The sequence below is a fragment of the Mastomys coucha genome, unplaced genomic scaffold, assembly GCF_008632895.1.
Source record: "Mastomys coucha isolate ucsf_1 unplaced genomic scaffold, UCSF_Mcou_1 pScaffold9, whole genome shotgun sequence".
Classification (NCBI taxonomy): Eukaryota; Metazoa; Chordata; class Mammalia; order Rodentia; family Muridae; genus Mastomys; species Mastomys coucha.
In genome coordinates, this window is record NW_022196915.1 from 84,289,708 (window position 1) to 84,298,124 (window position 8,417).

General features: G+C 40.1%; 1 long non-coding RNA gene across 1 annotated transcript; it reads left to right on the plus strand.

The window, feature by feature from the left end:
• Positions 1-6,401: 6,401 nt before the first annotated feature.
• Positions 6,402-7,203, plus strand: LOC116084678. Its single transcript, XR_004116214.1, has 2 exons — positions 6,402-6,460; positions 6,587-7,203. It is a non-coding gene; the product is annotated as an uncharacterized LOC116084678 (long non-coding RNA).
• The last annotated feature ends 1,214 nt before the right edge of the window (positions 7,204-8,417 follow it).

Sequence of the window (8,417 nt, forward strand, 5' to 3'; positions counted from 1 at the left end):
TCATATTCATATTTACATTTACAACGTACAGAATCTCTACACCATTGACCCCAAGCTGATGAACAAAATTACAAAGTTCATTTTAACTCCACAGACGTGGCCAATCTCATCAGTCTCTCCATTGGATTTCCATATTAAAGAGGATAAAAATGTGAAAGCAAGTGTTTACAGCCAAGAATAAATATACCAGCAATAAAGGAAACAGAAAAAAAGGAAAAGCAACCTTGGCATGGTTATTTCCATTTTCTCCACCTTTCTCAGATGGCTGGTTTCCAGGTTCTTCCATTTCAAAGAAAACACCTCATTGAAAGAACACGTAATTGCGCACTGTTTCCATTCTCTAAGTGTGGGAAATGAAGCTTTTTCACATTCACATCATCAGCTGTGCCCCAGGAAACCTTCCATTCTTTCCAAATTAGTTTTTGTATCATTAAACCAATCAGCATTAGGTGCTTAGGATTTTTTTCTGGAATAAACCCTGAATCATTACCTACATCATGTAAGTAATAAAGTCAAATAATGACATCATTAGATAGCATCCGAGCACTGACCCCAAATGGCCAGGACCTAAAGGAAATCACGGCATTCCTCACAAGAATCAGGCAGAACGCCTAATGAAAATCAAAGAGCAAGCCTAATAAGAAACAATGTGTTTTACCTCTCCTTTTCAAATTCACATTTGATTTGCTTCTCATGTGAATCATTGTTTGAAGCAGAGCCCCCACTGGCTAAAATTCTCAGCGCTAACTTTGAGATGAGTAATCCCCAGATGGTTCTCTGGACCATTTGATCCAGGACAAGAACCACTCACTCATGCAGTACACATTTGTTGGGTATATTTTTACCATAATCATATGTCCATCCTGAGTGTGTTGTATTCAACATTTATTGAATACCTGCTGCAAACAAGGTTGGTACTAGGCAGGGAAACCAAACAAATATATAAGAAATATCGTAGGTATTTTCATTATATGCCAAGCGTGTTGCATATGCATTAATTATCAACAATGCAACATTCCATGCAGCTCTATGAGGAGATGTATTTTCATTGCATTTTTAAGTATAAAAAAAAAAAGCCCCATATATATTAGGAAACTTACCACTCATACCACTAGGGAGAGGAAGAGATGTAAAAAATTCAACTTATCTCCATTTCAAATAAAGCACCACATTCAATTTAGTGCATTTTCAACTGCTGGTCATCGATAGTTTTTTTTTAACCTACAACATGACAATGACATCCCTGTCCCCCATCTCCAGAGGAGCTCAAGGTATGTTAGGGAAGATAGAAACACAAACCACAGAGGGCCACAATAAAGAATGATGTGCAATAAGGTGGTTCTCCAAATCGCCATGGATGTGTACCCAGTCAGAGTCACACTCAGAATCGACTTTCAGTGGCCTCACCTGTAACCCTAACTCACCTTTCCTTCCACCGACCTGAAACCTATCTACAGGTCAAGTGAATGAGCAGGAAATGTAGCTCTTGGTCTGGGACTACGACTCTCATAGGCAAGCAAAAAAGAAATACAGAAATACAGAAGTATAGGAAAACAAAAGAGATTTGCCTGTATTGGTCTTCCCACAAAAGGAGATGCCAACAGCTGAGACAAAAATGTATGGTTATATGTCAAAGGAGATCAAGACCAGCTGCATACAGGATGCCAGATCAATTGTGTTTGCTTGCTTGCTTGGTTTTTGTTTATGGGCAGGGGGTTGTTGTATTGTTTTTTTTAAAGCTGTTTTGTTGTTATTTTTTGGGACAAAGTCTCAATACATATCCCCTGTTGGCTTAGAACTCTTGACATAGATCAGGCTAGCTTTGAACTTTCAGTGATCCCTCTGTTTCCTGAGTGCCAGGATTACAGGTGTTGGCTACTACATTCAGGTCCAGATAGACCTTTGCAGTATAAAAGGGTTTATACAAGTTATTTTTAAAGTGCATCATATGGTTTATGCTCTTCAAAATATTTGTGAACCGAAAAATATAATTTGAGATGCACACGCTTTGAAAATACATGCATCGTTTTTCTAAAAACAGAGTCCTTTCTATCTTCCAGTACACACTGCATGGACTCTAAGTTCTTGAAGCATGTCCGATGCAATCTGCACTCTCTGTACCCTGCTAATAACTCAACATGTGTGAGCCTTGAGGAAGATGGGAACCTGATTTACCTCTGAATATGATTTCTTGCAAACAGTAAATATGCAAAAGTTGAGAGAACTGGTTGATTAACATCATTTGCACAAAGAATTAATCTTTTGCCTCCAAGACTATCAGCCCCTTGAAAGCAAGGACCACAGCTTGGAATTCCAATTTTTTCATAACTTGATGGCACACAATAAAAACGAGGTTGTTTGCCTGCTTTATTTAAGTCCCCAATAGTATTTGTAAGTACCAAAGAGATAAAGCCAGTGAGAAATTGTGTCTGTGGCCTTGGTGTTTGTGATCACAAAAAGGCTGAGCGACAGGAAACACGGTTTTGTCAGTCACCCATTACAAATATTCTACATTGTATTAGGCTTTGGCGGGGCCCAAACTGACCAACATGAAATACTTCATCTCCTTGAACAACACATCCCGTAAATTATGAAAAGAAAATGGTATTTTATGTGAGCCGGGCAGCCTCATTTTCTAGGCAGCACACTTCATTCATATCGCTGTTATTAATAGGTCACTTACAGGATTCATAACTGGTGCCACTGTGTGAAGGTACCCAGACATGGACAATCGCCACAGTGGAAAGTAGTATATCTTGGTTCTTTCCAGAGTGGTAACTTTATCAAAACTATCAGAGGTGTCCTTTGAACTTCACTCCGGCACTGCGTAATTGGATCCTACGTTACGTTCACCTGAGTCCCCAGAAGACACTTGACTTTAAAACTCCCGAAGTCTCCTTTCCACTAATGAATTTTGCCTACTAAAGTTAGCAGTTGCTCCAAGACTCCGGCGTGTAAAAGTGCCTAGTTGTACTTTTCCAACTCTCAGACCAGCGAGGCTCTTGCCTGAGCTAACATATTCGATCTTTTTAAAATTAGAAGTAGAAGGATACACAGGGTGACATGTCACTCGAAAGTGAGCTTGGACAGATAATTAAGGATTAAAATCTAAATTATCACCTCTCTTGCAAGGTACAGCAAGAAGCACGGGTACCTTCTCATCTCCTCAGAGAAATACAGATGCAATGTGCCAGATAAGACGCTCTGTAGTTTTCATTATAAAGTTAATATTTATCTTACAACATTGAGTTTATCTTACCAACATATCTCATTCAGAAAAAAGAATTTCTTTATTTACCACATTAAAGTAAATATTGCTATGAGATACGTGTTAAATTTTTAATAAAATCCACCCTATCTTGTTTGGATCAAAGAGAGCTGGCTCAGCTGAGATACAAGCAACACCAAATAATAAAAAAAAAAAAAAAAAAAAAAAAAAAAAATGCCTAATTCCAAATACAGAGCCAGCAGTACAGCACATAGGTGGTCCAGCCTATCCATGACAACTGCAGTACAGCACATACATGGCCCGGCCTATCCATGATGACTGCAGCTTTATAAACGTGAACTCTGAAACATTTCACAGCTTCAACTAAGCGTTTTGTAAGCCAGAATCTTAGAACTCAAATGTGAAATTGCCTATTCTTGTAATTGTCCCTCACAGAGTATCAGATCAGCATACCACAGTCCTCATCCCTGAACTCCATTTGCCAAAAGGCACCAAAGTTAAACTTAATTCAGTGAGATTTACAAACACTGTCCTTTGCCTTGTGTGCATGCATTTTTTAGTATGAAAGATTTATTAGCATGGCATGGTTTCTCTTTGCAGGATAGAGTTATACATAAAAACCTAGCTTGTTTTCACTCATCCCCTGTTCCTTAAGTTAGCAATAAAAAGCCCTATTACTAGAGAGCAAAAGAAAGCTGAGAGAGTGATCCTGATTCTCTTCCTTGCATTAAGGAGAGTGAGGAGTCAGCAAGCCAGAGGATGGATTGCCACATCTTTTACAAAGAGATTCCCTAGCAGTCTGTATTCCCTGCAGTGTCTTTTCCTCTTGGGAATGACCTGGAAAATAGGAGCAAATACAAAACAAAAAAAGACAGAAGACCGTCCCAAACCTCCAGGTTCCGAAGGAATGACTAGAGAGGTACATTCTAAAACTCAGATCCTATGGATCATATCACCAACTGAAGGTGTCACCACCCCATAACCTGACCTTCATCCTGCTACTCCTTGTGATGGGAAATCACTAAGGTTGAAGGTCAAAGGTTACAGATGCCCAGCACTTGAATCCTAGTTCTGACCCAGCAGGCTGACCTTAAGTGTGTAACATGACCTTGCTGTGCCTGGGTTTCCCCGTCTATTAGATAGAGACAGTCATCAAGAGATGTTTCTAGAATGAATATGCAGATTCAATTGCTTCAATTGTTGAATTCTATGGCAGAGTCCACTCCAGAATGGATGGCGCTGTGTATGTAGCATTTCATCATATACAATATTGGTTTTGCCAGAGTCTTTCATTTATATGATCAGAGAACTAGAGATAGATTCAAGCCTTCCTTCTTTTTCCATGTTCATAATTTTCCCTTCCTCCTATTCCCAACACATTCTTCTCCATCACAACCAGGTAGTTTTTTTCCTTAATAAACAGAAAATCTAACATTTAGTAAATAGTCTGTCTATGCCAGGTGATTATCTGCTAAAGATCTCATTCCAGTCTCATGAAAACCAGTGAACTGGGTGCTATTTTTATTCCTACTTGAAAGGTGAAGAAATAAATGCACTGAAAGTTTAAGCAAATTGTCCAGGTTAACACAGTCATTATGAAGCAGAACCAGTAGTGAAAGCCAGACAATGCTGAGAGACTGGGGGGTTTCGGGGGGAATGTCATACTCCAAAAATATTTCCGATGAACTTAAATTTACAAAATCTGATTCAACTCTCCCTCCTTTAGCAACTGAGCACAAGTGGACAGATTCAGGTCAAGATTACAGCCTGTGCATTTTATGAGAATGGGTGACTGTCACTTTAAGCCAGAGTTTGGAGGTGGCTTCTCATAGAACAAACCTGTAGTTAAAGCTGATTGATGTAGCCTTTGTGTGTGCTACCAATGAAACCAAAATCAAATTTGAAAGTGCTTTTAAGCTATGAAAGCAAACGCATGGGAAGCCTGTATATTGCTTTGAACATTCCCTCATGTGAATATTCACACACAGGTGTGGATTGGAGGCTGCATGTTAAAATGCAACAACATACAAGAGAGAGAGAAAGCCTGGAGTTGGGTGGATGGAGAGGCAGGGTGGATCCGGGAGAAGATGAGAGACAGGAAGCAGAATATATATTTCCATGATCAGAATATATATTTTTAAAAAGGAAATCTATTTTCAATAGAATAAATAAATAAATAAATAATATGTAACACAAATAAAGATTTGGGGAGACAAAACCTTTCCCCCTTACTACTTAATTTAATATACACTGCTTAGTCTTGTATTTCAAGCTAACAGTTTTATAACAAAGAATAAAAAGGAAATTGTAAATCTTACAAAATAGTCAGGATTCTACTAAGTCAACAAAAGTATTGCTCAAACTGCACAGAAAATCAGTGGCTAAAGCAGAGTTAAGCCAGTCAGTAACCGCGAGACAAGTCTTCAAGAAAAATGACAAGGGAGTTTTCAGAGGTAGATTCAAATGCCACAGAACTTTCCTTGTACGAATTATAACATCCGTGAGTAACTTGAAAACAATGGTTTCTTTCATGGCCTTGTCCAGGCCACAATGCCTTCTCCAGGGACCTGAACTACCAGTCTGCAGAACTGAGTTCACCTAAAGCTGGTGGGAGGCAGATGGGCTCCTTTCTGGGCACATCTTTGAAAATAAAAATCTCTGTTTGACTAGATACAGGAGCAACCAAACACATTTGTGCGATTAGTTTAGAGTCCTTCCCCCTGGGGGAAGGTGGAGAACCAATCACATTTTGGTAAGCATTTTCACGTGAAGTCACATAAAGTCCTTTTTTCTCCAGAACCAATTATTCTCGGATGCTGACGTTGGACACACTTCCTCTCCCTTATGTCTCTAAGAGCTTCTAATGAGACCATCTACGTTATACAAATATTATAACAAGAGTAATTCTGCTATCTGGTGGCAAAACACACAAACAACAGGCGCAAAGAATTAAACTGAGTATCACAGGGAGAGGCTGAAATCTTATTACATTTCTTGGGGGAAAAAATGGCTTCTTTTCTAATTTGAACAGAAAACAAACAAATGTTGTTGAAGAGTTACTGCTAACAACTAAGGGGGAAATCATCAAGTGAAAGGAAGGGATATGGGATGACAGTAGTATAGTCAGTACTGCTGGGGACTCTGAATTCTACTTAGGGAACCTTGGTCACTAAGGCATTCCATGACCTCCAGTGAAGCAGAACTTCCAAACACAGCCGAGGAGTCACAAAGGTGAACTGGGGATTTGGCACTGTAATATCAATTACTCCTACTCCGTCTGAGGCCCAATTGGACACAATAAGTCTCAGAGCAAGAAAAAATAGTAAGGGTCAACTAAAGCAATTTCTTATTTTACAGATGAAGAAGGGAATTCGGGATTAGGTGACTGGTCTAAGACCACTCAGCTTGTTAGAACTGAACCAAAGCTCTAGAGCTGAGACTCACATCGAAGTACTTCTTCCTTTCTTTAGAAAACAGAGAGTGGCTGTATCAACAGTAAGTTGAATATTGTTCTCCAAACTCAGAAGCAATTTGGACCTTAAACCCAAAAGAACCCTCGGAGTGGGCTCTCAGGAGGTCAGCTTATAGACGCCCTTCCTCCTTGCCTCCTGGGACCAGGGAGCCATGGTGCTAAACAGCCTCTACGATGGCTCTCAAAGGCCAGACGAAAGGCCAGCCCTAGCCTGGCCTGAGAACTTGTTACAAAGATCCATTCTTGGGCTGGAGCCCAGACCCACTGGACGGAAAGCTGTTGGGGTGACTTGGGTGTCCACTCTGGTTTAAAAGCCGTGAGTCCATCTGATCAATGTACCAGCTATCTCTACCCCTAGTACAATGCGAGATGTTTTGCCGTTTTTTAGAAATGCTGGTTTGCTTGGCTTGCACATTCTGGGAATGAGATTTTAAAGGACCCACACAGCCATTTTCTGACACTAATTGTTCCTCTTTGCAAGTGAAAGCACATTCAAACTGAAGACGTTTTCATGTTGCTTGATTTGTTGTACTCGATTGCCCAAGCTAGTAAGTTTCCTGTCGACACAGAAATCAATGATCATGAAAGGGAAATGATCCCCTACATTTCCTTCTCTTTGCCCCCCTTTCTTTCTTCCTCATCTGGGATCGGGTCTCCACCTGTCAAGCCACTGCGATTCCACCACCCCACTGACTCTCACCCTCAGAGGCCAGCACTCTCCTGTACCCACAAGCACCACATCACCTCTCTTCCTTCCAGTTTTAAACTGTCGTCTTCTACAATGTTTGGCAGCAAACTCAAATCCAGTATCACCTACCATCAAAAGATGGAGGAAGCTGGAGAGATGGTCCAGTGGTTAAGACACATTGGCTACTCTTCCAGAGGACCAGGGTTCAATTCCCCGCACCTCCATGGCAGCTCAAGATGGTCTGTAACTCCAGTTCCAGAGGATTGAACATCCTCAGGCAGACATAAATGCAGACAAAACACCAATGTGCATAAAATAAAAACAAATAAATTATTAAGAAGAAAGGAAAAGAAAAGATCAAGTGGTTACATTATCTGCAAGGAACTTGAACTTAGGATCATCCCATACAGAAGGGGCAAAAGTTGAGACTAGGGAAGTCAGTTCACTGCTATAAAGCTTGCTCAATGAAATTAAGGCAGTTATATTTTTATCATGCACATTTCTCACCTAAATATAGCATTTTAGCCCTCAAAGTCATGTCAAACTTTGTTTTTGTCTTTGTATAGTTAGACATCTAAACCCTTCTTTGAGGTCATCTTCAAGCCCCTGGTCCAATGGTGTAAATCAAACATCATTTATTGCCATTTTTCTGTATTTCAATATCTTTGCAAATTATATCTTCCTTTAGCACCTACAATAAGTCATATACCCCAGAACAGGAGAATTTTATCCTTCTGGTACATACATTCCAGGGGAAGAGAGTTGGTACACAGAATAAGTAATGACGCGTCATCCATACCACAGCCAAAGTCCAACAGAGCGCCAGGCAGGGAGGGAAGAGTGTCGGGAAAGGTGAAGGGAGATTGCTCAGAAAGGGGCATGTCAATATCCTTTGAAGCTCATTCATCTCACCTAAATGCTGTGCGTTTGTGTCTCATCAGGTCCTCTGTCCTTGAACATCTCTAAGGGTCTCTAAAAGCTAGTAGTTACTATATAGCAAAAAAAAAAAAATGTGTTTTTCCATACAC